At 43.2% G+C, this 26,807-nt stretch overlaps 1 pseudogene; it reads right to left on the bottom strand.

Moving 5' to 3' along the window:
- Positions 1 to 26,807, bottom strand: part of LOC139383604 (CDAN1-interacting nuclease 1-like) — a 61,853-nt pseudogene that overhangs the window by 3,081 nt on the left and 31,965 nt on the right.

The following is a 26,807-nucleotide window of genomic DNA, read 5'->3' as shown; positions in this document are numbered from 1 at the left end:
GAGTAAAAATACAGTTTTTGTCATACCCGTGGTATACTGTGGTATAAATCTCACCATTTGTTTGACTGTTGGAGGGAACAAGGCGAGCTACACCCGCTCTACCAAAGACAGGATACTTACTAACTCATATTGGATCACAAGTTCCTCCGTTCATCTGTGGAGGTTCTTTCCTGCGCTAGTCTACAAGTGTTGCACTATATGAGCTGCTTAATTAGCCATATATACTGTAAGCCAGACTTTTCATTCAAAATCTTTCTCTCAAGCTGCAAGTTCTGGTTATAGACCGCACGTGCACGGACCCATAAAGATAGATCGAGGGCACACTTGCCACTAGACGGGAAAGCCCTCTATGTGGGCTTTGCTATCTCAGACGCGATCAATGGCAAAGATCAGAGGTGTGCCCTCTATACATTTCTACTGAGAGCAGCTGTCATGACATTTCTTCGAACAGCCTTTCTCTGCTCGCTTAAGAACTAAATGAGGAAACAAGTCGAAATCGGATCATGAAAACACGCACCCGGTAGAGAAAGTAAAGCACACGTTGTTTGACAAAGTAAATGTAATAATATTACCCAATTTGAAAAAGGTACATGTTTCTGACTACATAACATTCCTTTTGTACCACGTTAACGCCAATACTAGTGGTGATACTGTATAGGTGTGATTATGAATCTTCTTGTTGACCTTTGACATGTGCGTGACAACAAGGCATCTTGACGACATAAATAACCACAACCTGCAGCGGTAGTCAAGTGTCATGACATCAGCCTTCAGCTACATGTTCAAGGAATGCATGTATGATGTATCCCCCCTGACACGTACAGTACAGTACACACACATACAGTACACACACATACATGTACACACACATACAGTACACACACATACAGTACACACACATACAGTACACACACATACATGTACACACACATACATGTACACACACGTACATGTACACACACGTACAGTACACACACATACAGTACACACACATACATGTACACACACATACAGTACACACACATACAGTACACACACATACAGTACACACACATACAGTACACACACATACATGTACACACACGTACAGTACACACACATACAGTACACACACATACATGTACACACACGTAAAGTATACACACGTAAAGTACACACACATACAGTACACACACATACAGTACACACACATACAGTACACACACGTAAAGTATACACACGTAAAGTATACACACGTAAAGTACACACACATACAGTACACACACATACAGTACACACACATACAGTACACACACGTAAAGTATACACACGTAAAGTACACACACATACAGTACACACACATACATGTTCACACATGTACGGAATACACACATGAAGTACACACACATGCAGTACACACACATACATGCAGTACACACACATACAGTACACACACATACATGTACACACACACACCCTCCCTCTTCCTGTACCAGCCTCTAAAATCAGTACATACTCCTGCACCACCGTCCTGCATTCCCTGTTTTACTGTGTGTGATTTACGGCCTTGTATCTGTGAGCGAACAAATGGAGAAAGACCACAGATGCACACTGCAAGTTCACCGCAAAGTCACATACACAGGCCTCCATTTCCCTCTCATATCTCAACCAGCCACTGTACGGGCCACAACTCTTTTTATGGAAATGTTATGGAAACAAAAGCTAAACATTTACATTAGATGACTTTGGAAAAGGGGTTATGCTCCTCTTTCCTGTACAATATGTATTCCTTGCTTGGGAAGGGGGGTGGGGTGAGGGAGGAGAAGGGGGAACGGTTGGTAGAGGCAACCTTCTGAAAAGGTTAAAACTGTACATCAACAGATAAGGCGTACAGCGACGAACGATACATCAAGGCCCTGGCTTGTCAGGGGAGGCCGGGCACAAATTGAAACAAGCTAAATTATAAACACAGGGGAAGTAGTGTCACCATACCGTAAAGAAAATAAATGGGCTTTGAATCCTACTCTGAATGAATAAGAGTCCATAATAGTGGGGGACCTTAAAGTAAAATCACTGAGCAAGGCCTTGTCCTAGCACATTAACACTGGTGCTGACAGAGGATAGGTGGTGAGGTAAGCAAAGGGTCAAGGGTCGTAAGGTGGGGTTGAAGTTAAGCAGGTAAGGTTGGGTAGCACAAAGGGGTCCAAGTATTTTCAATGGACCAAATCAAAAGAAACAGAAAAACTGTTGTAAAGGTATAAACCATAAGAAGCATCCTCTAAAAGGAGTCTGGTAATGAATTAGAAACCAATTTGAGCCTCTAGTTTTTCTGTAATTGTGGCTTATTATGTGGGCTGGTTCTCTCCTTAACCTTGCGGGTGTGTATTATACACCGCTCAAGGGAAAGTCTGCCATCTTCCAATAAACACCTAACTGCCTAACGAGTTTGTGAAATTGTTTGTGAAATGTAGCTAATTTCAGCAAGTGGACTAGTTGGGAGGGGCGAAGATTGAGGCTGCCAGGCGCGCTGTCTGTCGTTAGCGCTAACGGTTCTCTCTTAAAGCAGGTGCCATGCTGCTTAGAACGACAGCTTAATGAGAGCACTGCACTCAGGAACAAAAAAGACCCACATGGAGGTGTACAGAGTACTATTAGCACTGCCTGCCACACACAGTTACACACACAGTTACACAAACAGGCACACACACAGGCACACGCACACAGGCACATATAATAGCACGGACACATAACACACATGAATACTAACACACACACAATCGTAGCATAATTACAATACTAATTGTAGCCCTACACAGTGTCAGTTTCAGCCTCTCCTCAGTAGCTCTAATAGAAAGTTATAGAAATCTGTCTTTTAATCTCAGTTCTCATCAGCACAGTGAGCACACACTCTGTGAATGTCTCTGGATGTCAGAGAGCAAGGCCTATATTTTAGCAGTTAACATTCCAAAAGAAAAGAAAGGTCAAGGTTCATTTGATGTGCCAGGAATAGTGAGACGGTGCTCTGAAAAATCTGGGCAAGAAAACAACATTTATTCAACACTAGTTTATTTATAAATGACTGCTGCAGTGTAAATGAAATGGAGACAAAATTACCCCTGACGCTACCACACCTTTACCTAATTCTACATCACCATCCAAACCTTTTCAACAAATGGCCCTGCAATGATTTTCTCCATAAAGACGTCTTTGTTCGCAGGTCCATACATCGGGTCGCAAGGTAAACTGGTAAAGGCACAGGGATTCTTTTATTTTTCTCTCTCCCCTGAAATACAGGTCTGGAACCTGTTCAACCACTTCAGAGAAAGAGTGAGAGAGTAACTAAGGCAAAGACAGAGAGAACAGGGGGGACAGAGGTAGAGAGAGAGGTAGAGAGAGAGGTAGAGAGAGAGAGAGAAAGAGAAAGAAAGGTAGAGAGAGGTAGAGGTTGCGATAGAGAGATAGCCAGCCAGGTCCTAGCTGTCACAGCCGTGGTCAGTTGTTGCTGTGGGTGGCTGATTAATAGCTGTTTATTTATAGGGCTTGAACTGAGTTGCAGGAGGTGGTGGTGGTGGGGGCGGGGGGGGGGGGGGGGGGGGACTCAAGGCCTGCAAGCGAGCCGATATGGCCTGCATCTGTCTGTACATACTGCCTGCATATTTCAATGGCCCAGTATGGAAGCCTGCCTGCGTCAGCCAGTCCAATGATAAGCACAGTACTGATAAAAAAGGCCCTTCCGCCAGCCTATCCACAGGACATTTAAGGCTAATTCTGCCAATTGAGGTGGCCTCCAACAAAGCAGGTGGTAAATAAACAGCCCCCCCCCCCACGTCCTGCTGCCCGACTGTTCATAAATAACACAAGGTGAACAGAACAGTCAGCCAACCACCAGCCTGGTTATTGACATCACTGCAACTAAGAATAGAACACAACACAAATCACCTCTTCTCTCCTCCTCCCTCCATTATGCTGCTGGAAACGTTCAATTCCACCCAGGTATGTAAAATACAAGGTGGCCATAGCCAACGATCAGCCTCCAAATGAACCCCACGAACTTATACAAGCACCACAATTAAGGCAGAAAAGAGGGTAATGAAGAATAAAACATCTTCCGCCAGGTGTAACTCTCCTAGATGTTTTTATGCCTCTGTCTCCCTTGCTGTCGATGGGGTTTGGAAATGGGACGTGACACGGGTGTGGATCTTCTTCTACTATGGCTGTTGGTGGTGGATAGGGGGATGGAGGGATGAAAGGGTCGTTTATGCCCACCGGCGCAGGATGCCAATAGGAGCGATGAAGATTAGAGGGGATTATGGAGTTTTATCAGGAAACCACACAAACCTCTGACCCCTGCCCTGGGCCCTCTGACCCTGCCTGTCATTGGTCAAAGCTCTGCTCATGCTCTATAGCAGGGGTCTCCAACCTTTTCCAGCATTGAGATTTAAGTTTTTTTTTAAAGACATGCCGTGATGGACAATTTTTTTTTCTAGCTTTCAAATAGGCCCATTCTTCTCCTCTCGCCTGTAACTCTCCCCGGGTCCTTAGTGTACTAGAGAAAGTAGAGCACCATGATCTGTCAATATACCTGGTCAAATAATGGCTACTAAACAACTCTATGAGGGAACCCTATAAAATCTATTTTTCCAAAATGATGCTTTACATTTTCCAAATGATGTTCTCAGTTATCTTTTCTCCCCCTTGTATATATTTTTAGCTTTTCACTCTGAAAATTAAAATTGTTCATAGAGAAACAACGAAATGCTGAGTCCATGTCAATGGTTAAAACCTCTTGAGGCTAGGGGGCAGTATTTTGATGTTTGGATGAAAAACGTTCCCAAAGTAAAGTGCCTATTTCTCAGGCCCAGAAGCTAGAATATGCATATAATTGTCAGATTAGAAGAGAAAACACTCTAAAGTTTCCAAAACTGTCAAAATATTGTCTGTGAGTATAACAGAACCGATATTACAGGCGAAAACCTGAGGAAAATCCATCCAGGAAGTGCTGTTTTTCTGAAACCTCCCTTTTCCATTGCAAGCCTATTCTCCATTTAAAGGGATATCAACCATATTCGTTTTCTTATGGCTTCCACAAGGTGTGAACACTTTTTAGACATAGTTTCAGGCTTTTATTCTGAAAAATGAGCAAGAATGATCACATGTCCTCAGATTTGTGCATGCGCGCGTCGCTGGAGCAAGAACTTTTCTTTCTATCTTCTATTGAAAATCTACCGCCCGGTTGAAATATTATCGATTATTTATTGTAAAATGCATGCATAACTCTGCTGGCACCCAGCCATCCACTGACGCGATGTGATCGTTCTTGCTAATTTTTTAGAATAAAAGCCTGAAACTATATCTAAAAACTGTTCACACCATGTGGAAGCCATAGGGAAAGGAATCTGGTTGATATATCACAACAGAGACAATTTCTTTAGGTGTGGAGGAAAACTAACAAATAGCTTTTTGAGTGCAATTCTCCTTTAATTGTGCATCTAGCCCTTTAACTTCTTTAGCATACTGGTTATTGTTCGGAATTTCGTATGACTGACGTGCCCAAAGTAAACTGCCTGTTACTCAGGCCCAGAAGCTAGGATATGCATATTGGTAGCATTGGATAGAACACACTCTTAAAATAATGTCTGTCTCTAATCCAATGTGTCTCTAATTAGAAAAGCAGTCTTGTTAGCGCGTGAATGAGGTGCGCGCTCTTCGTTGTTTATCTTCTCTATTGAACATATAATTCTCCGTCTTAAATATTATCGTTTATTTAGATATTAGAGTACCTGAGGATTAATTAGAAACATCGTTTGACTTGTTTTGACGAACTTTACCGGTAACTTTTTGGATTCCGTTTGTATGCATGTTGAACGAGTGGATTACTGAGATCATTGGCGCCAACTAAACAGACCTTTTTGGATACAAAGAAGGACTTTATCGAACAAAACGACCATTCATTGTGTAGCTGGGACCTTTAGGATTGTAAACAGAGGAAGTTCTTCAAAGGTAAGTGATTTATTGAATCGCTATTTGGGATTTTGTGATGCCTGTGCTGGTTGAAAAAGTATTTTGATGTGGTGCGCTATTATCAGATAATCGCATGGCATGCTTTCGCCGTAACGCCTTTTTGAAATCTAACAACGCTGTTAGATTAAAAATAAGTTACGTTTTTAAATGATGCATGACACTTGCATTTTCATGAATTTCTTATATTACGATTTTTTTATTTTGAATTTCGCGCTCTGCAATTTCACCGGATGTTGTCATAGGTGTCCCACTAGCGGTTCATGCGCCCATTGTGCGTCTAGCGAGTGAGGAATGTGCCATAAAATGTGTTGGTCTAGCGATGGTTTGTACTGCTGCTGCTCATTTCATGGCAAATAATAAATGATAGACATAAGTGATGTACTTGCTCATGATAGACTTCTGCTAGGTAAGCCTACTTTGCAATTAACATTTAATTAAGAAGGTTTTGGGGAAAGTATTTGTCAACCCACCAGACGGTTATCACATCAACTGGCTACACGGAGTGATGGACAAATGCAGGAGTGATAGACAAAAAATTTGCACAGACGTGCAATATTGCTGGAAATTAATTGGCAATAGTGGCTAACCAGTGACGGGATAATGTAAATGTTTCATTGATTAGATCATATCTGGGAGCTTTCACATGACAACACATGACAAATTGCATATACTTTCAGAAATAGTTTGGCGAGTTCCACATATAGTAGGTGAGCTGCCAGCTACTGCTAGCACGCGCTAGACCTTTTGGAGACCCCTGCTCTATAGCTTCAAACACATGAAGCATGGTCAACCCCATAAACAATCATGTCCTGTAAGCAAACAACCTAATTACCTTAGAACCTCAAATCCCTTCCCATTACCCCACGCTCTGACAGCCGGTATCCCACTTCTGACAGAAAAAAACTCCTTTTGCCCTGACACAAATCTAAACCCACTATCTGCTTCAACTCTAGAACCCCTCCCTGTCCTCTCACACTCCCACTGCACTATCATCTTCCTAAAACTGTCATCTTCCCACCAGCCCATCACCATGTTGAACCCTAGGCCAATTATAGACCCTTATCACCCCTCACAACCCTATCACCTACCTAAAAGGATCCCACTTCTGACACCAACTAGCTGCGTGTTCTAATAGGATCACCTTCCACAACCCTAAAGCCTATCAAGCTGTATTGATAACCTGGTAAATACAGAGTACAGAGGCTCTTCTTCAGTCGACTCTGGATGTAATAATTGTATCAAACTGCTAAAGCTCATTACCCTGCTCTGGTGTATTAATCACTTGGCCTCTATGGGTGAGAGTGGGACTGAGACACGTAATGACCAGCAGGCCAGGCATGTCTGTGATAACTGAGATGGAGGGCCAGATTTAGACTCCTCATCTAGTAAAGCTGGCACGGTGCTAGCTGGGGAGAAGTGGATGGAGGTGGAGCTCCTTCAGTGGATGATCGTAATGATGATGATTCTCTGAGGTTTATTAATGGATACAAAGGACCTGTCTGCCTATGGATGAGAGCCCTAATTACCACTGCATGAAATCATGTGCAAAACGAACGCATATTCCTATAGATGCGTTTTCCGCAGTATGGATGGTGCAATGGAAAACCATACTATACTGTAGCTGTACTTTCCGACCGTTCGTGAGTCGTTTCAGGAAACTAGGCATATGTCGCAAGTCACTACTTCACAGGAGCAACATACATTTTTTATCTAAATGCGTTTTTTGGCAGAAATACCTTCTGGAACATGTGAACTTTCATGTGCCTTAATAACAAACTTGTATTCCATCCTTAAATTATGAACCTAGTTGGTTTAGCCATGGAAAAAGACAGGAACCTTCCAACTAGCCATGATTGGCTGAGATAGTATATGGGCTGGACATGCTGGGAGATGAGTTTGGATTAGTCTGCCATGTAGCACGCTTCTGTATATAATGTGAGCTGTTCAGTATGTGTTGACAGTCCTTTCTACCACGCTGTTTTTTGAAAGATATAACGTTAGCCATTGATGATGTGAATTTAGCAGGCGCTATCGACAGATCAGTAGAAAAAGTGAAAGCTACAAACAAAACAGAGTTCAATGGTTCCAGTCTGCTGTGAAGTGTTCATCCATGTATACGGGTAAGAGTCTAGCTACATTTTCCAGATAAAAGTGTCTAATTTTGTCATTTTAATTGCAAGTTAAAGCATACTGTTTGTTGTTAGCCAGGAAATGTTAGCTTGCTGGCTCGTATGATCTGTGTAGTAATATTATTCGAATCAGAAATATATTTGCATTGCTAGTTATAGCCTAATGTTAGCTAGTGAACATTGTACCTAGATTGTTTATATTCAGCTACCTGCAGATTTATACTACAGCTAGGACATTGTTTGTTTTGGTAGTAGTATGAGTTGGGGTTTTGCCAGTGCATTGTTTAGGTAGCTAGCTACCTAGCTAACTACATGTCTAAACAAAAGACTCCACGCCACTCCACTTATTACATGACCCATCAAATTACCAGGTGTGTCTGTGGCTGATTACAGCCATGTGTAGACAATAGTGACCCGTCCACTTAGCTAGATGTGGTTATAGCATTTCCTTCACATGACCCATCATTTTAGACAACTGTGTCGGGTAAGTGTCGTCTAATAACGATAAAATATTTATCAAGTATTTGTATCTGGACACTTTCTGTTTTTGAAATTGCTACAAATCAAGTATGCAAGTTCTATGACTGTACCGTTTACTGTCACATGACTTGACGCTGGAGAGACGAAGCAGGTCAAACACTTAATGAGGAACGGACATGGAACTAGACAGGAACAGTGTCAGCACACAAGAAAACAAAGACAACAAACAATCAATGCATCAGCAGGGAACAGAGCAGAGAAACTGACAAATATAAGGGAGGTAATAAACAGATGATAAGTGAGTCCAGGTGAGTCCAATATCTCTGAAGCGCGTGACGAGGGAAGGCAGGTGTGCGCAATTGATGGCAGGAGTGCGTGATGCAGGGCAGCCTGGCGCCCTCAAGCTCCAGGGGAGGGAAGAGCGGGAGCAGACGTGACAGTTTACACCTTCTGTATCCTGTGCATGTGACAAATACACTTAGATGTGTGTTTACCACATGGCCTCACATGTGAATCCTTAAAGAGATGGATGGAGCTAAGGCTTAAGAGGATGTGAATGATGCTGAATGGGTGAAGACAAAGAAGAGCTCTCCAGTAGGTGACCAAAACATTCAAGGGCCATTTTCACAAAAGTGGGGTTACAAGTTTATCAACTTTCCCATTGCTCCTCAACTGCAGTGTGTGATATACAATTTCCTAGCTCTGAGTCTCTACAATTTCAAATTTTGAGTAGAGTCGCATATCAGGGCGACCAGTGTGTGTGTGTGTGTGTGGGTCGGATCATTCTCAGATCTGCTGCGTTACGCTCCGATGCGCTCTGACACACACTCCCCTGTTTTGGCTGCAGAGCAAAACCAAACAACTGGCGGTCTGGCCCTGGTCGTGGCTGGTTTGTGTTCAGAGCAGCAGGGCCGGCCCTAAAAACACCTTCATACAACAACCTACCATGATGTTTTCATAAACTACAAAAAAGAAAGCACAAAGCACTCAAGCTGCTGGGCTATAGCTACAGCACAGACCTTCATCCATCCACTGTGGCTGCACCTTCATCCAACTCATTCCCGCTCCCTCGCCCTTTCCATATTTCTCGATTCATCTCTCTCAGTCTCTCTTTCCATCTCTCTCGCTTTTCATCGCTCTGTTCTCCTCACCCTCAGTCACTGGATCAAGTGTCAGGTGACTTAGAGTTCTGATCTTTCCCAGAGATGTGTTCCCCATCATCTCTGAATGGCTCTCTACATCACCAGAATGGACCAACCCCTTCCATTATGCTCAGTAGGAATTCATTAGGAGATGATACATTTAAATTGCATTTTATTACAGGACCTCATTTTGTTCTATGAATGGTGTCTCATGTAACAAAGCCAGGACCAATTTAATCTGTGTGCCGGAGTGTTGTTTTACTGAACACACACTTACATTTTGTGTTGAGTGTCTGTATTTTACTTATTCATAAATTTGTAATATTAAATAACATCAAGTATGAAAACAGAAGACGAATATGCCTTTAAAAAAAGCTGTGTTCAGACAAGGCCTGTTAAGCTCCCAAACTAAACACAGACCCTTGTGCTAACTGTGAGATGTATACAGTCCCCTCTTGGCTCTTTGATGAATCCCCATGTCTCTAAGCCCCGCTCAGAGACAGGAAGTGTCCCGTGGTACAGGCTGGGGAGCGCTGCAGACAGAGAGGAGGATGACAGTATCAGGGGAATAGACACTCCTTTAACCTGTTATTGTGAACTCCCAGCAGCCCCGGACGATAATTAGCACCCCTCTCTGGGGAAACCCAGTGAAAGGGCATCCATTTTGTGTCCGCTCTGCTGTGCTCCGGCACGGCGCTAGGCCCTGGCCCTAATCCTGCCCTTAACCCTGCCTGCTAATGTGCTTTCAATTTGGGATGAGCCCCCTCTACAGCCACGACCCTAATCAACAACAGTTTGGACTGTAACCCAATCTGGCCCTGCTAGGGCTGCCTGGGCACCGCACCACTGATGGCTCCAACAGACGAAAGTAGGTAACTGTGTGTCTGTGTGTGTGTGTGTGTGTGTGTGTGTGTGTGTGTGTGTGTGTGTGTGTGTGTGTGTGTGTGGGTGGGGGGGCGGGGGGGGGGGTATAGGTGTGTGTATATGAGGTTATATGGCTGTGTGCGTACTTGCATGTGTGTGTGTGTCCTCTACCTCCCACTAATCTGCAGAGATAAACACACAGCGTCCATGGTCTAGCCCTGGTCTGGTCTCAGAGGGCCTGACCTGACCTTGTGCTGCTGATAGGAACTCAAGACAAATCACACACATGGAATAGATCTATCCGCCTTAGCCTCACCACTCCACTCACTCAGCTTGCTTTGGATGTTTGCATTTCTTGCCTATGAAACATTATGCACAATACACAGAGATTAAAGTGATACCTCGGGATTTTGGCAATAAGGCCCTTTATCTACATCCCCAGATGAACTTCTGGATACCATTTTTATGTTTCCAGTGTGAAGGAAGTTTGAGGTAGTTTTGTGAGCCATTGCTAACTAGCGTAAGTGCAAAGACTGGATCTCTATGGCTATCTACTAGCATTCATTTACATTTTGTGTTGAGTTAAAAGGTCAGTATTTTACTTATTCATGCTTGAAGATTATCTATAAAAAATGGTATCCAGGAGTTCATGTGACTCTGGGGAAGTAGATAAAAGGCCTCATTGACAAAATCCCGAAGTGTCCCTTTAAGCCCCCTGTCAGACCAGCATCATGGTAAGAGTGTCACATATTCAATCCCCCTCTGTTGCTTCATTGAAAGCTGAATCAATAGCAGCATATAGGGAGGTGTGAATGTTTGTTGTCTGGAGGCCCAGAGGCCTTTCCATCTAGGAGAAAGGGGAACCCAAAATTAGAGTGCAGCCCTCCTAGAGTCTCCCTGGGAGAAACCAGGCCTGGCTTTCGTCCTAGTCAGCACCTTTGGAAGTGCACAATCGCGTTACCACTACTAAATCAACATGTCAGCACTCAGCCATCTGAACTTCTCCTTCCAACCCCTATTGCTTACAGCTACTCCACACAGCTAATGAATTGGTGCTGCGAGCAAGCCCATTTCTGAGACGAAAAAGAGAAGGGGAGAGAGAGAGAGAGAGAGAGAGAGAGAGAGAGAGAGAGAGAGAGAGAGAGAGAGAAAAGAAAAAGGGGACTTCTTCTTCAACCGTTTCTTCGACAGATATAGGCTAGAGTGGTATCATCCTTCCACTCCTTGACAGTAAGCTTTGGAACGTGGTCTAGTCTGGCTAGCTTCGAAAGGAGTTAGCAGTCAGCCCAGATTCTGCACAGAACCACCATGCTAATTGTCAACCCTCGTCTCTGGTTCCATGTGGGACAGGCCCGGGTTAGGTTGGGTAGCCTGGGTATTTAGAGACTGACGATGCAGGGCGAAATGTCTACAGAAAGTAGTCTGCTTACTCTGCACTGTGTTTACATTCCTGTGGGGTCATTTTAGCCCAAGGGAGAGGAGGCCAGGGGGCTACATGTCGCTGGGTCTCTCCAGCGGTCGGCGAACTGGCGGAACATGGACATGTGGGTGGCACACACACACACACACACACACACACACACACACACACACACACACACACACACACTGGCGCACACACACACACACCTCCAGCAGACAAGCCACAGAAAGTACTCCAATATCAGTGGCTTAGCCAAATCAATGATTTACCTTAAATAGCAACCTGATACATATTATCTACAATAACAAAAGTTTAAATATTACAAAGACATTCAAAGAGAGAACTTAATTAAACAAATATATGTTCATGTCCACTTTGTAAAAGGATGGTGGCCACCTCATATAGGTTAACTTTGAGCCAGTTGGAACTGAGGTCATCATTGGTGGACATCAGTAGGCCTCCCAGGATGCAGCACTAGCCCAGAAGAGAGAGCAGGCCTGGGATTAGTCCAAGCACAACTCCCCATTAGCGATGGGCTACATGGGATACCACCAGTGTTTTCTCTGATGATCAGGGGTGCAAATCAAATTTCATTGTAGTTTTAAAAAATTTGCTAACAAAACAAAGATCCCTATACAAGCAACTCCAGGGGTTTCTGTCTATGCGTCAGTCCGTGTGTGTGCTGGGATTTGACCTTTTTACTATTCCCAGACGTGTCCCTTCAAAGGGCCACAGACAGACAGACAGACAGGCAGACAGACAGACAGACAGACAGACAGACAGACAGACAGACAGACAGACAGAGTGCGCAAGGGAAGGAAAGAGGGAGGTTCCTCGACCTGGACCCAGCAAAACGAATTAGGCGAGTACTGAAAGTTAACTACTCCACTACATGTAATGAAAGATCGAGAGAGAGAGAAACAGGGGGGGACATACATGGGTCAGGCAGACGCCAAAACAGTGGTCCTTTGGAAATCTGGTATTGATTTTGACTGGTTTGGAGATGAAGGTGGGGGGAGGGGGAGAGAGAGCGAGAGGAAGGTCTGAGGGTCTAGAGAGTTGTCAACCTGACAGTTTAACCCTTTTGGAAAGAAGGAAAAACAAACAGTGGGATCTCCGGGGATGACAGTGTTGATCTGTCATAGCGATGACACCGCACAGCATAGCACCCCACACACACAATGCTCTCAGAGGGGACAGGAGGGGGGGCAGTTTAAGACATACAGAAGCACATTCCCTGACTGGAAGGATAGGGAGCTCTCTGGCCAAAACCTGGCAACCAAAGCTTGCTCACAGTTCATGTGTGGAAAGTCCTTCATTTCTATGGCTAAAAGACTAACATACCAAAGCAGCGCAACAAGCATTGGTAAGGGCCAAATGTGTAATCTTGTGGAATTAAATACAGGCATTGCTTTGGCGCAGTGTTCAGACATTGACATTGATATATGTTGATGATAACTTACTAGCTCCAAGAAATGATGATTGTCAGTCCTGAGACAAAGATATTGCATCTTACGTTCTGCTCTATGGTCACTGTGTCCTCGCTTGGTAGAGCATGGAGCATGCAACGCTAGGGTTGTGGGTTTGATTCCCATGGGGGACCAGTACCCATGACTTCCGAGTGGTGCAGTGATCTTAGGCACTGCATCTCAGTGCAAGAGGTGTCACTATAGTCCCTGGTTTGATTCCAGGCTGTATCACATCCGGCCGTGATTAGAAGTCCCATAGGGCGGCACACAATTGGCCCAGCGTCGTCGAGGGTAGGTGTCATTGTAAATAAGAATTTGTTCTTAACTGATTTGCCTGGTTAGTAAAACAAATAAAAAGTATGAAAACATATGCACACTAGTGTAAATTGCTCTGGATTGTGTCTGCAAAATTACAAAAATGTAAATCACTGGTGATATTATCTTAATGGTAGAGGACACTGCCTTTATCTCCAACCATGGGTGGCCAGCCATTACCCCTACACACAAACACACACCCATCCCCCTCTCCCCTCCTCTTTCGCTTGTCTCTCTCTCTCTTTAAGGCCACTGCCCCGAGCATCTTGACTCGTGTTCCTCAACACTTGAAAACGCTGGAGCCCTTTTCCACTTCAAATTCCCTCATCGGCCTGTCAGGATGCCAAAGGGGACTCCATTAGGCCAGCCTAGCCCAAAGCCCCTATCCCCTATCCCCCCCACTGGCCGCTACACGTGATAGAGGCTGTCTACATCAAATTAGAGCGGCCTCTATTGTCACTATTACCACTTGGGAAGGCGCCATCATGAAAGATGTTACGGGGTCCCTCACTTGTCACTAGTTGTCAGACGGATGGGGAGTTTGGATACACATAGCTGACAGGTAATCTTAATGTCTTCAATTAGCCCAATTAAGCCTGTCATAAACAATTCAATAAGTGCTCGACCAACACACACACATACACAAAGACACACAGACACACAGACACACACACAGAGGTCTGGGTGATATTTGAGAAGCGTAATGGGTATTACAGCGAGCGAGAGGACTAACGGTTGGCATGTCTTTTGTCTCACTGCAGTGTGTGTGTCCCCTACCCCTCTTTCTGGTTCAGCTGTGCATTGCTGGCTTCTACCTGGTCTCTTCAAATTGTACCATCTCCTTTCATTAGCACATAGCCGGGTGAGAATCTGAAGGGCCGTGACAACATTCATTTGAGAGGAGTGGGAGCAGATTGCCTGAAGCAGGTGCTATAAGGGAGATAAAACAAAAGTGGTCTGTGTGTGTGTTTGTGTATGTGTTTGTGTGTGTGTGTGTGTGTGTGTGTGTGTACAGGGGAGGTTTTTTCTCATGGTCTTCACATTCTGTGATTTCCTTTGCTGAGCTAAATTAGTAATGACAAAAAGGTGCTTTGTAACAACAATAGGGAGGAGAGAAACCGGCTCAGTGCACCACTTGGAGCATTTACAAAGCTCTGGCGAAATCTAAATATTGTTTCTAGCATGACTAAAGAGGCCAACGCCTTCAGCCGTGGAGGATGTGCGATAGCTGGTCCTGTTTGATTTAGTCTGTTCTTCCTCTAGTACAGTATCTTTTCACGACACAACGTCAACACCCACGCCGTCCCACCATGTTTTCCCTTCTGTTTTTCAATCATTTATTTGCACTCCGTATCAAGTATTTTCTATCCATCACGTGATGTGGGGCCCATTTAGTGAAGTGAGCCAACCTTACTATTTGAACAAGACAGCCTTGATCTGATCTGCAAAGATGGACCCGGGGTGATGAAACACAACAAATTAGGCAAAAACTCAAATACTCCTATATATAGGAATATATGATTGATTGAATGAAATGGGACAGAAAAGACAGTATTGGTACCGGAGAATGAGAACTAAGCTCAACCTAAAACATGGAAGTGAAAACATCAAAGCAGGTATGATGAATAAACCAGGGAACAACTGCTGACCTCTTTCCTTTAAAATCTGTGATGGACACCTGTCTCCACCTTCCTGACCCCTCACCTCAAGTGATGGCTGAAACTGCATTTTGCCCACGCAAAAAAGAGAGAGAAAGAAAGAGAGGACCCATCACCGGAAAGTTGTAGTAGGAAATTGCACTTGGCAACTATTTGTTCAAGAGCACAACATTTATTTTTATTTTTTTATGGCAACACAGCAAGCCCACATTGGAAAACAGGGCAGGTCCCCTTAATGAGTAATCTATTTCAAAGCAGTCGTGTCTGGGCTTGACAGTTTACTGAGAGGCTTGAAGAACTGGTAATTACCAGTGTTACGGGGCAATTAATGCATATTACACTGCGCCACTCATGGCGGCGACTGTCAGCTCCCCAATAAAAATGAGCACTCTTCAGCTAAAGGGTGACATTAATTGGGCCTTTAATGATTATGCAGAGGAACCAAGCCAAAGAGGAACAAAACAGGGGACTCGCTCTGACTTCAGGAGCGGGATGGAAATTGGACCTAAAATTAGATTAATTGCTGTTTTTTGTTTTTGTTAACGAGGAGAAGGGAAGAAAAGGGTTGAAATTATAGGGTGCGGCGTGCAAGGGCTGCTCATCTTTGAGATGACAATTCTTCGATTCATTATTTGATATATTCTGTACGTTAAGAAGGGAGAAGAGGACAATGGAGGCTCATTTATGGTTTGTTTGTCTTGGGATTGGTTTGTGGTGAAAGGCAAGAACAAGCACTGATAGTATGTGTAGGGGAATCTTTCTCTCTAGAACCATCCAGACACTACAGTAATGATAGTGCACATAAGGATTGTACACATCAATGTACAGATATCCTATTTTTTATTATGAAAGAGACCATGGATGAAATGTAATGTAAAGCCTTGGACCTAAAAAGCATCTTTAATTTTAGTAGACACTTTTATCCAGAGCGATTTACAGGAGTAATTAGAGTTAAGTGCCTTATTCAAGGTCAAAGACATATTTTTCACCTACCCTCAGAGATTCGAACCAACAACCTTTGGGTTACTGGCCCAACATTCTTAACTGCTAGGCTACCTGCCTCTTTCGCAGGCCATAAATACATTAACCAACCTTTTCATCAAATGTATCTGCCAAATTGTTGGCTCCCTCTCAAGAAATGTTGGTTTTCATAAAGATAACAAGCACATACAAATCACATGAACTAAATGAATGTTGTTCAGGCTCTGCATGTACTGTACACCACCTGAATATGCAAAACTCCAAATCACAAAAATATCAGCATGCAAAACATGTAGTCATTTTTTGGGATATCCTTTCCATTTAAATATGCGGTTAGAAATAATGTGGCTCAGGCACTGTCACGCTGCACACTCACACTGTCATTGGGCCTGATAGAACTTCCCTGGTTCAAAGGGGCTCAACGCTGGAGAGGAGAATGAACAAATATTTGAATTGCAAAAACACATCATCTTTCGAAAGGGAGAAAATGTGAGAGTTGGGAAGACCTACATTTTCCCCCAACCAACAAGCGAACCTCAGCAAACTGTAAAAAGTTGAAGAAAAAAACATAATAACAAAAATAAGTCTCCATAACATAATCAGCAGAAGAACCCTCCTCGCTAATTTACCGTATCCACATTTGTGTAATGGGATGTGACATGTTAGAGGGGCTTGAGGAAAAAATATAATGTGAGGAGAGAACCATAAAAATGATTAAAGCTGCCCTTGTATTGAAAAGAATCCACCGTATATAAATCCAGGGTTTCTCAAACTACCTGACACGGTTTTGATTATAGACTGAAGTGTAATTACTTAAATCATCTTCTGAAGGGAGAGAGTGAGTAGAGCAGCACCATAACAAGTTGGCTACAAAGACATTTTCCACATAACCAACACCAGCCATTCTCAAAAACACAATGCATCTTCTTACAGCACTAAGAGCACAACATAAATACAATTGCTCCAGGAGAATCTTTGACAGCTTTAAAACTTCTGCAGAAGTTGTGGAAAACAAAATCGCAATAAATAACCTGCATGACATATTTGAAAGTATGATTTCCTAAATCTACGCCAGGGTAAGTACAACATTTAAGCCAGAGGTTACAAGTCTGGCCATGAACGACAATAATCGCAATCAATACCCATCTCCAGACTAGTGGGGGAAAAAGTACTGAACTAGTGTGTTTATGAATAAGATTATTTACCATCGGGTACAAAATTATCATTGGAATTTAAATAGTGGAAAATCTGAACAGCTCAAATATCTCAAGGCAAATATCTACCTACAGCTTTGGAGCCTTGGGAAATAAATTGTTGCAAAATTATCATAATTTACAAATATGACACATATGTGATGAACACATTACATTTAGCTTGTTGTGAGGTATCAAGGATTATGCTAACATTGGTCTGAATGTGATTAGCTATTATAGGGTGAGATAGAGAGCCTGTGGATCAGTCCAGCGTTTCGTATATCCAACTAAACAAACACAGCCTTCTCATGTTCAAACCACAATGCACAAGTCAGCCGATGAACACGTGCTCACTACTTAAAACAGTACATCTTAAAACAGGCTATTTGTGTAACGCCATAGAGGGTTCCATACCTTGCGCATTGCGCCACCCTCCCAACCCAAGCCTTCACCCACGCGTCAAGCAGACTGTCTACGTGTAGACAACTTGGAGGCAGGCCTGAACAGAAATCAAACCTGGATGATGAATAGCTCTTGTGCACAATGGCCTCTGTCACAGGGTACATGCCCTAAATCAATGTTGGTGATAAGGGTATCACTACTACAATGCTCACCTTGGTATGTTCGGCAACAGGACTTATCTGTGGCGGGAGGAAGTCTGACTAATAACTAAAGACAAGCCACGACAAAACCACTAATCCCACGTTGTAAAACACAATTTACAATGTATATTCCCCCCCTCTTGTGCTGTTATAACAGTAATTATGAGAGCCAAAGCGATACCGGCCGCTGTGTAGTTAAAGGCTGAGTCGAGCCAGTTGAAGGGCTTAAAAAGGGAGCGCTCCCTTCGTGTTTAGCTATGGTGTGGTCATGTGGTGGCGAGCCAGCCAGGAGCCTGAGACGGACTAAGGACCGAGCCCTGAGGGACACGGATTCAACCCCCCTCCACCCCAGCCTTGTTAGAACAGTGTAGGATGGCTTTAGTGGCAATGATACATGTCAGGTTTGGAGGTTGAAGTTGAGAGGAGAGCTGTCAGGAAAAAGCAGCAAACACTTTGGGAAGATTACAGCGTTGAGAATGTTAGTAGTTTTACATTTGCCTGTGTTTGTGTGTGTATAAGAGACCGTGTGTGTGAGGAGGATGAGGGGTGGAGGGTGAGAGTATAACTTTCCATGCAGTGGCATCAAAATGGAGAGGGAGACCAAACATGACATTAAATGTCGCAATAAGCTGACCCCTTTCTGCCAGAGTCAACAGTTTAAAAAGCCCAGCTTCTAAAACTCTGATTAAAATATGTTTGCTTTCTCATTCAAAATGACATTTGACAAAGATAGTAATATTTCAACTAACTGCAAAAACATTCTCGTGGCCATGACAATTTTTTTCTATCACTTTGCAAGGGTGCAGGTAACCTTGGAGTGAGTTTCCCATGAACTCAGTGCTACAATACCAAAACAAAACTGCAGGGGAAAAAAGAGCAGTTTAAGGTTTAAAGTGAGTGTGCTTAGTTTCACCCAGGCAGCTGAAGCTAAATGTTTTGCCATCATTATTCAGAGAATTTATCCCCTTTCTAATTTAAACCACAACCATTACTCAAAACAGAGTCGGTAATCTTTTCTCTGACCGCGACTCCCTCAGAGGGGACTCAGGGGGCTGTGGACTGTCAGCAACTCAGAGGATAGAGTTCCCCAAGCTGCTAAACCCCCTCATCGCCAAATTAGGAGAGGTGTAGTGAACTCCCCTTTCCTACGCCAATGCAATCAAGAAACCTACCTTTCAAATACGATTCAAATGAAAAGTTCAGGACAGTAAGAATGTAATTTTACTCTGAGGTCAATGTTGTCATGTGGTTTGTTCTTCATAAAAATAGATATTTGTTTTGGATGTTTTGTCAACCCTGAAGAGATAAACTATTGAGCCAGTGAACCAAAAAATGAACAACATTATTTTCTGAAAAACAGTATCTTTAAATTGAGTTCATGAAAAAACAACAGTATGGTAAGTGAGTGGGAGTTGCTGCTGGGATCAGAAACTGACGGGTGCAACTCTGTCTGAAGTGAATAGTTTTCACATTCATTCCAGTCCGAGGAGAAGAGAATGTGAACCGTCGGACTGGACAGTGAGCCAGCCTTGGCCTAGCCGCAGCTGGCTCAAATTGAAGTGGCACTTTCTATCAGAGGCCTTTCACCAGACAACTCTACTCTGCCTCCTCATTTCTAACCTCCCTGACACAGACGGCCATAATAAAAATAAGACTGGTCACTTAAAACACGCTGCCGTCATTGAAGAGACAGACTCTGGGTTTAACATGGACCAAGATCCAAGGCCTACATGCCTGCTGATAGAGATATCCCTCAAAATGAGAAATGGATTTCTTTGACGTCTCCGCGGCCGCCATTCAAAGGCGGCCCAAAGCTCAAGCTCGGACAGAGTTTGTTTTACTTGCTAAAAAATGTCCATCCCTGTTATCTTGCATCACTCCAAAGAAGAGGAGGGGATATCTGCCTCGTCCGTTTCAACCTCCAGCCTCCGATGAAACATTACATCGATGACAGTCTGGAATGTGGATCATACCACACCGTTAACCCTTTTAAGCCCTGGCCACAAAGTTCTACGCTGTGGGCCTAATTTTTGGCACAGAAAATAAGAACGTTACCATATTCGCAGCTAAGGACTTCTGGTTGGAGGGCACTATTTATCATAAGATGTTAAGATTAGTTCCCGAATGCCTTTTCCCTAATCATTTATATATGTGCAAGGCTTTGAAGAGACAAATCTGTTGACCTGATCGATATCGTACATTAGTCCTCCAGAATTGATAAGTGAAATCAGGTCAGAGCTTGGACGCCGGCTCCTCATGTGTCTTTGATTACACACCATTCCCAACGATGGCTATGAGGGCTGAGATGTTTAAGCTATCAAGCAATCAGTCCGCTGAGAGACGTGAAACTCAAACCAGAGACAAGAGAGGAGAGCGGTGGGAACAGCCACGGTCGGGGGTCGGGGGAGAACTTGGTTTCGCTAAATCTCTTCAGCAAATGCCAAGCCAGCGTGGAAATGAAGACAAGAGTACTAAAGTGTATCTCTATTTATCTGACAGGCCTGTTAATATGATTTTAGAGAAATAACACAGTAATATACAGCAATGTGCAGAAATCCTAACACGACATATCACTTTTTATCAGTTTTTGAACATATTGTCCTGTGGTACATCCATAAAACAAAGTTAGGGCTTCCACTAAGTGAGACTGGTACATCCATGAAACAAAGTCAGGGCTACCACTAAGTGAGACTGGTACATCCATGAAACAAAGTCAGGGCTACCACTAAGTGAGACTGGTACATCCATGAAACAAAGTCAGGGCTACCACTAAGTGAGACTGGTACATCCATAAAACAAAGTTAGGGCTACCACTAAGTGAGACTGGTACACCCATAAAACAAAGTCAGGGCTACCACTAAGTGAGACTGGTACATCCATGAAACAAAGTCAGGGCTACCACTAAGTGAGACTGGTACATCCATGAAACAAAGTCAGGGCTACCACTAAGTGAGACTGGTACATCCATGAAACAAAGTCAGGGCTACCATTAAGTGAGACTGGTACATCCATCAAACAAAGTCAGGGCTACCATTAAGTGAGACTGGTACATCCATCAAACAAAGTCAGGGCTACCACTAAGTGAGACTGGTAGAATCCATCAAACAAAGTCAGGGCTACCACTAAGTGAGACTGGTACCTCCATGAAACAAAGTCAGGGCTACCACTAAGTGAGACTGGTACATCCATCAAACAAAGTCAGGGCTACCACTAAGTGAGACTGGTACATCCATCAAACAAAGTCAGGGCTACCATTAAGTGAGACTGGTACATCCATCAAACAAAGTCAGGGCTACCATTAAGTGAGACCACTAAGGTGGTACATCCATGAAACAAAGTCAGGGCTACCACTAAGTGAGACTGGTACATCCATAAAACAAAGTCAGGGCTACCATGAAACAAAGTAACCACTAAGTGACACTGGTACATCCATGAAACAAAGTCAGGGCTACCACTAAGTGAGACTGGTACATCCATGAAAAATAGTCAGGGCTACCACTAAGTGAGACTGGTACATCCATAAAACAAAGTCAGGGCTACCACTAAGTGAGACTGGTACATCCATGAAACAAAGTCAGGGCTACCACTAAGTGAGACTGGTACATCCATAAAACAAAGTTAGGGCTACCACTAAGTGAGACTGGTACATCCATTAAACAACATCAGGGCTACCATTAAGTGAGACAGGTACATCCATGAAACAAAGTCAGGGCTACCACTAAGTGAGGTACTGGTACATCTGGTACATCCATTAAACAACATCAACCATTAAGTGAGACAGGTACATCCATGAAACAAAGTCAACTAAAGACTGGTACATCCATCTACCACTAAGTGACACTGGGCTACCACTAAGTGACCACTAAGACTGGTACATCCATGAAACAAAGTCAGGGCTACCACTAAGTGACCACTAAGTGACTGGTACATCCATCCATTAAGTCTGGTACATCCATGAAACAAAGTCAGGGCTACCACTAAGTGAGACTGGTACATCCATCTAACAAAGTCAAGGCTACCATTAAGTGAGACTGGTACATCCATCAAACAAAGTCAGGGCTACCACTAAGTGAGATTGGTACATCCATGAAACAAAGTCAGGGCTACCATTAAGTGAGACTGGTACATCCATCAAACAAAGTCAGGGCTACCACTAAGTGAGACTGGTACATCCATCAAACAAAATCAGGGCTACCATTAAGTGAGACTGGTACATCCATGAAACAAAGTTAGGGCTACCACTTATTGTGACCAGATATAAATCTCATACATTATGTCTACATATTTATTTATACGTTTTAGAAGTCTTATTAAAATGCAGATGAGCTAAAAGAGCCTAAACAAATGTAGGTGAAGGAGGGACTGTAATGAAAAACTGCACTCTTAACTATGATGACATAAAGTATGCATACTAATTTCTTGAAAAGCTTACATTGACATTATTCTGATGAAAGGATACTGGAGACAATATAACATTAACTTAATTTTCTAAAATACATTTATTCTCCTGACATTGTTCATAAGGTTGGAAATGAAGAGTTCTGTTAATAACCATGATGTTATTTACTCAGCAGATTCATAGTGAAGGCTGCTTGCTAATTGTGATATATTCAAGAAGACCTTTAGGCGACCATGGGTTATTTTAAAAAACAACATTTTGTTGGACCCTGCATTGCCCTCAGGTTGGAGTCTCAAAGGCTCTTTTCAGGTACAAATAAGCCAAGAACCTTCATGTGTTACTCACAGAGGTCAGTACATGCAGAGGTCACACTGTAACAGAACAGAGAGCTAGGAAAACATCACAAACTGAATTACTACACACAGTAGTGTGTGGGCGGACACAGAGGAGTGGTACGTATGACATCGTTCCACTTTTGTCCCAGATTAGGAAGAAGTGTCTATAGCTGCATTTCTCTGGTCCTCGATTACAACAGCAAGATGTGGGACTCTGAAGATGTAGAGTACAGGCATCAGAAAGAGAAAGAGGGTTTAAGGGAAATAGAGAGCAGAAAAGGACAGGGTTGAGCGAGACAGTCAGACTAGAAAGGGGAAGCAGTCTGGCTTATCTATGAATAATGACTTATCACCAGCCCACAGCACCACAACACACTATGAGTGATGGGCCCCTGAAGACCACGAATGACACAACTATGTGTTAGACAGAGAGTAGCTATTATAGCACAAGAAAAAAGGGAAAATATCCACGTTCTCTATATTATTCAATGTATTCAATATATGAAATACGTTTTGAATCAAACTAAATTAAATACTTGCATCTAGAATTCTGTCTATATCAGATTAATATATAAATATGTACAGTTTAAGTCGGAAATTTACATACACTTAGGTTGGAGTCATTAAAACTCGTTTTTCAACCACTCCCCAAATGTATTGTTAAGAAACTATAGTTTTGGCAAGTCGGTTAGGACATCTACTTTGTGCATGACACAAGTCATTTTTCCAACAATTGTTTGCAGACAGATTATTTCCCTTATAATTCACTGTATCACAATTCCAGTGGGTCAGACGTTTACATACACTAAGTTGACTGTGCCTTTAAACACTTTGGAAAAATACAGAAAATGATGTCATGGCTTTAGAAGCTTCTGATAGGCTAATTGACATCATTTGAGTCAAATGGAGGTGTACCTGTGGATGTATTTCAAGGCCTACCTTCAAACTCAGTGCCTCTTTGCTTGACATCATGGGAAAATCCAAAAAAATTAGCCAAGGCCTCAGAAAAAAATGGTAGACGTCCACAAGTCTGGTTCATCCTTGGGAGCAATTTCCAAACGCCTGAAGGTACCATGTTCATCTGTACAAACAATAGCACACAGGTATAAACTCCATGGGACCACACAGCCGTCATACCGCTCAGGAAGGAGACGCGTTCTGTCTCCTAGAGATGAACGTACTTTGGTGTGAAAAGTGCAACTCAATCCCAGAACAACAGCAAAGGACCTTTTGAAGATGCTGGAGGAAACAGGTACAAAAGTAACTATATTCACAGAAAAACGAGTCCTATATCGACATAACTTGAAATGCCGCTCAGCAAGGAAGAAGCCACTGCTCCAAAACCGCCATAAAAAAGCCAGACTACGGTTTGCTACTGTACATGGGGACAAAGATTGTGCTTTTTGGAGAAATGTCCTCTGGTCTGATGAAACCAAAATATAACTGTTTGGCCATAATTACCATTGTTATGTTTGGAGGAAAAAGGGGGAGGCTTGCAAGCCGAAGAACACCATCCCAACGTGAAGCACGGGGGTGGCAGCATCATGTTGTGGGGGTGCTTTGCGCCAGGAGGGACTGGTGCACCTCACAAAATAGATGGCTTCATGAGGGAGGAAAATTATGTGGATATACAGTATTGAAGCAACATCTCAAAATATCAGTCAGGAAGTTGAAGCTTGGTCGCAAATGGGTCTTCCAAATGGACAATGACCCCAAGCATACTTCCAAAGTTGTGGCAAAATGGGTTAAGGACAACAAAGTCAAGGTATTGGAGTGGCCATTACAAAGCCCTGACCTCAATCCTATTGAAAATTTGTGGACAGAACTGAAAAAGCGTGTGCGAGCAAGGAGGCCTGCAAACCTGACTCAGTTACACCAGCCCTGTCAGGAGGAATGGGCCAAAATTCACTCAACTTATTGTGGGAAGCTTGTGGAAGGCTACCCGAAACGTTTGACCTAATTTAAACAATTTAAAGGCAATGCTACCAAATACTAATTGAGTGTAAACTTCTGACCCACTGGGAATGTGATGAAAGATATAAAAGCTGAAATAAATAATTCTCTCTACTATTATTCTGACATTTCACATTCTTAAAGTAAAGTGGTGATCCTAAATGACCTATGACAGGGAATTTTTACTAGGATTAAATTGAGAAAAACTGAGTTTAAATGTATTTGGCTAAGGTATATGTAAACTTCCGCCTTCAACTGTACCTTTGAGAGGGCAGTCACACTGACTAGATGTACTATTTTGAGGAAAAGGATATACAGTGAGCCCATATCCAGTGGGTATTTAATGCCTCAACGGAAAGATGAATAAATCAGAAAAATACCGGGGGGAAAGTAATCCTCCCCAAAAGGCTGTTAAACACTTGCCATGTCATGAAGCTAGCGCAACCAGAACTAAAATATGCATTCCACTTCTCTCCATTTCATGCGGAAAGAAAGAGAGTAGAGAGGGTGGAAAAACCTCTCCCTCTGCGTCTAATGCAATTCCTTAAAACCAAATGTCACGGCATGTTGCTTGATAGAAGAACAAAAGTCCAGATTGTTTCCGTTCAATTGGGTATATTTTAGCTGTGGCGGAGGCTGTGGAGCAGCCAGGGTATGGATCCCCTTTTTTCAGCCTCCTTCATTTCCTTTTGACAGGCTTGAGCCTCATGGTCCAGCGCTCTCCTTGGCCTTCTGTGTTGAATAGAGGGATCATCTGATGACTTCTGGGCTTTTTCTGCCCTCCTCTGCACTCCTAGAGACCATAATTAAGCTGTTTAATAGGTTCTGACTTTAGGCTCCTATTAAAGCCCACTGTGGAGCTACATAAGATGAGACACTTAGAGGGGGTTTATCTGAGGGCCTTTAGAAATACATTACATTATAACAACAACTCTCTCCTAGTGTGTGTGTGTGTGTGTGTGTGTGTGTGTGTGTGTGTGTCTATAAAATGTCTTCAAACCACATTTGCCCTTCTTTACAATGGCTCGAGTCAGCAAGCTAGAATAGCATAGCCATCAAATGATAACACTCAGTCCCCCCACACCCCTGTAATTATCCTGCTATCTTCAGCCATCTCTTTGTAATGCTTTATACAGCGGACATGTCTAACAGGCCTGTGTGATGGGAGATACAGTGGATTGAGTGGTTGTTCTGTTCGGCGTGAACACTCTTTTTGTCACAAGGCTATCTTTGTGTCAGAAAAATAACAGTGCACATCTCCCGCCACGTCGGCTATAATACGGCCGGGTCCCAATGTCTTTGGGGGGTCAGGGGCCCACATCTGCTCAAAACTATTCTAGCCATCAGAATTCTCCTGTACGATTGGGTTTTACAAAGAGCCATTCTAATCCAGGCCTACTCCTCTCTGTTCTGCGCCCCTAGACAGGATCTCACAGGGATGATAAATGCTGCTGACTCCTGCCTGGAATGAAACCCGGAAGGTCAACCAAAGGAAAAAAAGAAGGAGGGGAAGAAAAAGAAAAAAAAAAGAAAAACAAGCATGTGCCTCTACAGGTCTTGAAGGCTGACAAAAAATATGTAAGCTCCTTTTCAGACGAAGTTTCCGCAACCAAACAGGAATCTGTGGGTGAGGCATGTAGCTCGCGTTGCCTCCTCCATTTAGGCTACTGAAGGCTTACTTTTCTATATTAAACTGACTGTCACACGGTGAGGCCGAGGATATCCTCCTAACGCTGGGGTGCCTCTTTGTGTCCCGCCAATCATTTATACAGTACACACCTCCTGTTTGCTGTTGCCGTAACCCCGCACGCAGCCGCCCTCAACGTTAAGAGACAGTTGTGGATAAATGTGCAGGCAGTAAAAT

This window comes from Oncorhynchus clarkii, chromosome 25 (assembly GCF_045791955.1).
Source record: "Oncorhynchus clarkii lewisi isolate Uvic-CL-2024 chromosome 25, UVic_Ocla_1.0, whole genome shotgun sequence".
In the NCBI taxonomy this organism is placed as follows: domain Eukaryota; kingdom Metazoa; phylum Chordata; class Actinopteri; order Salmoniformes; family Salmonidae; genus Oncorhynchus; species Oncorhynchus clarkii.
The sequence above is the reverse complement of the archived record's forward strand: the minus strand, read 5'-3'. Positions and strand labels throughout refer to the sequence as shown.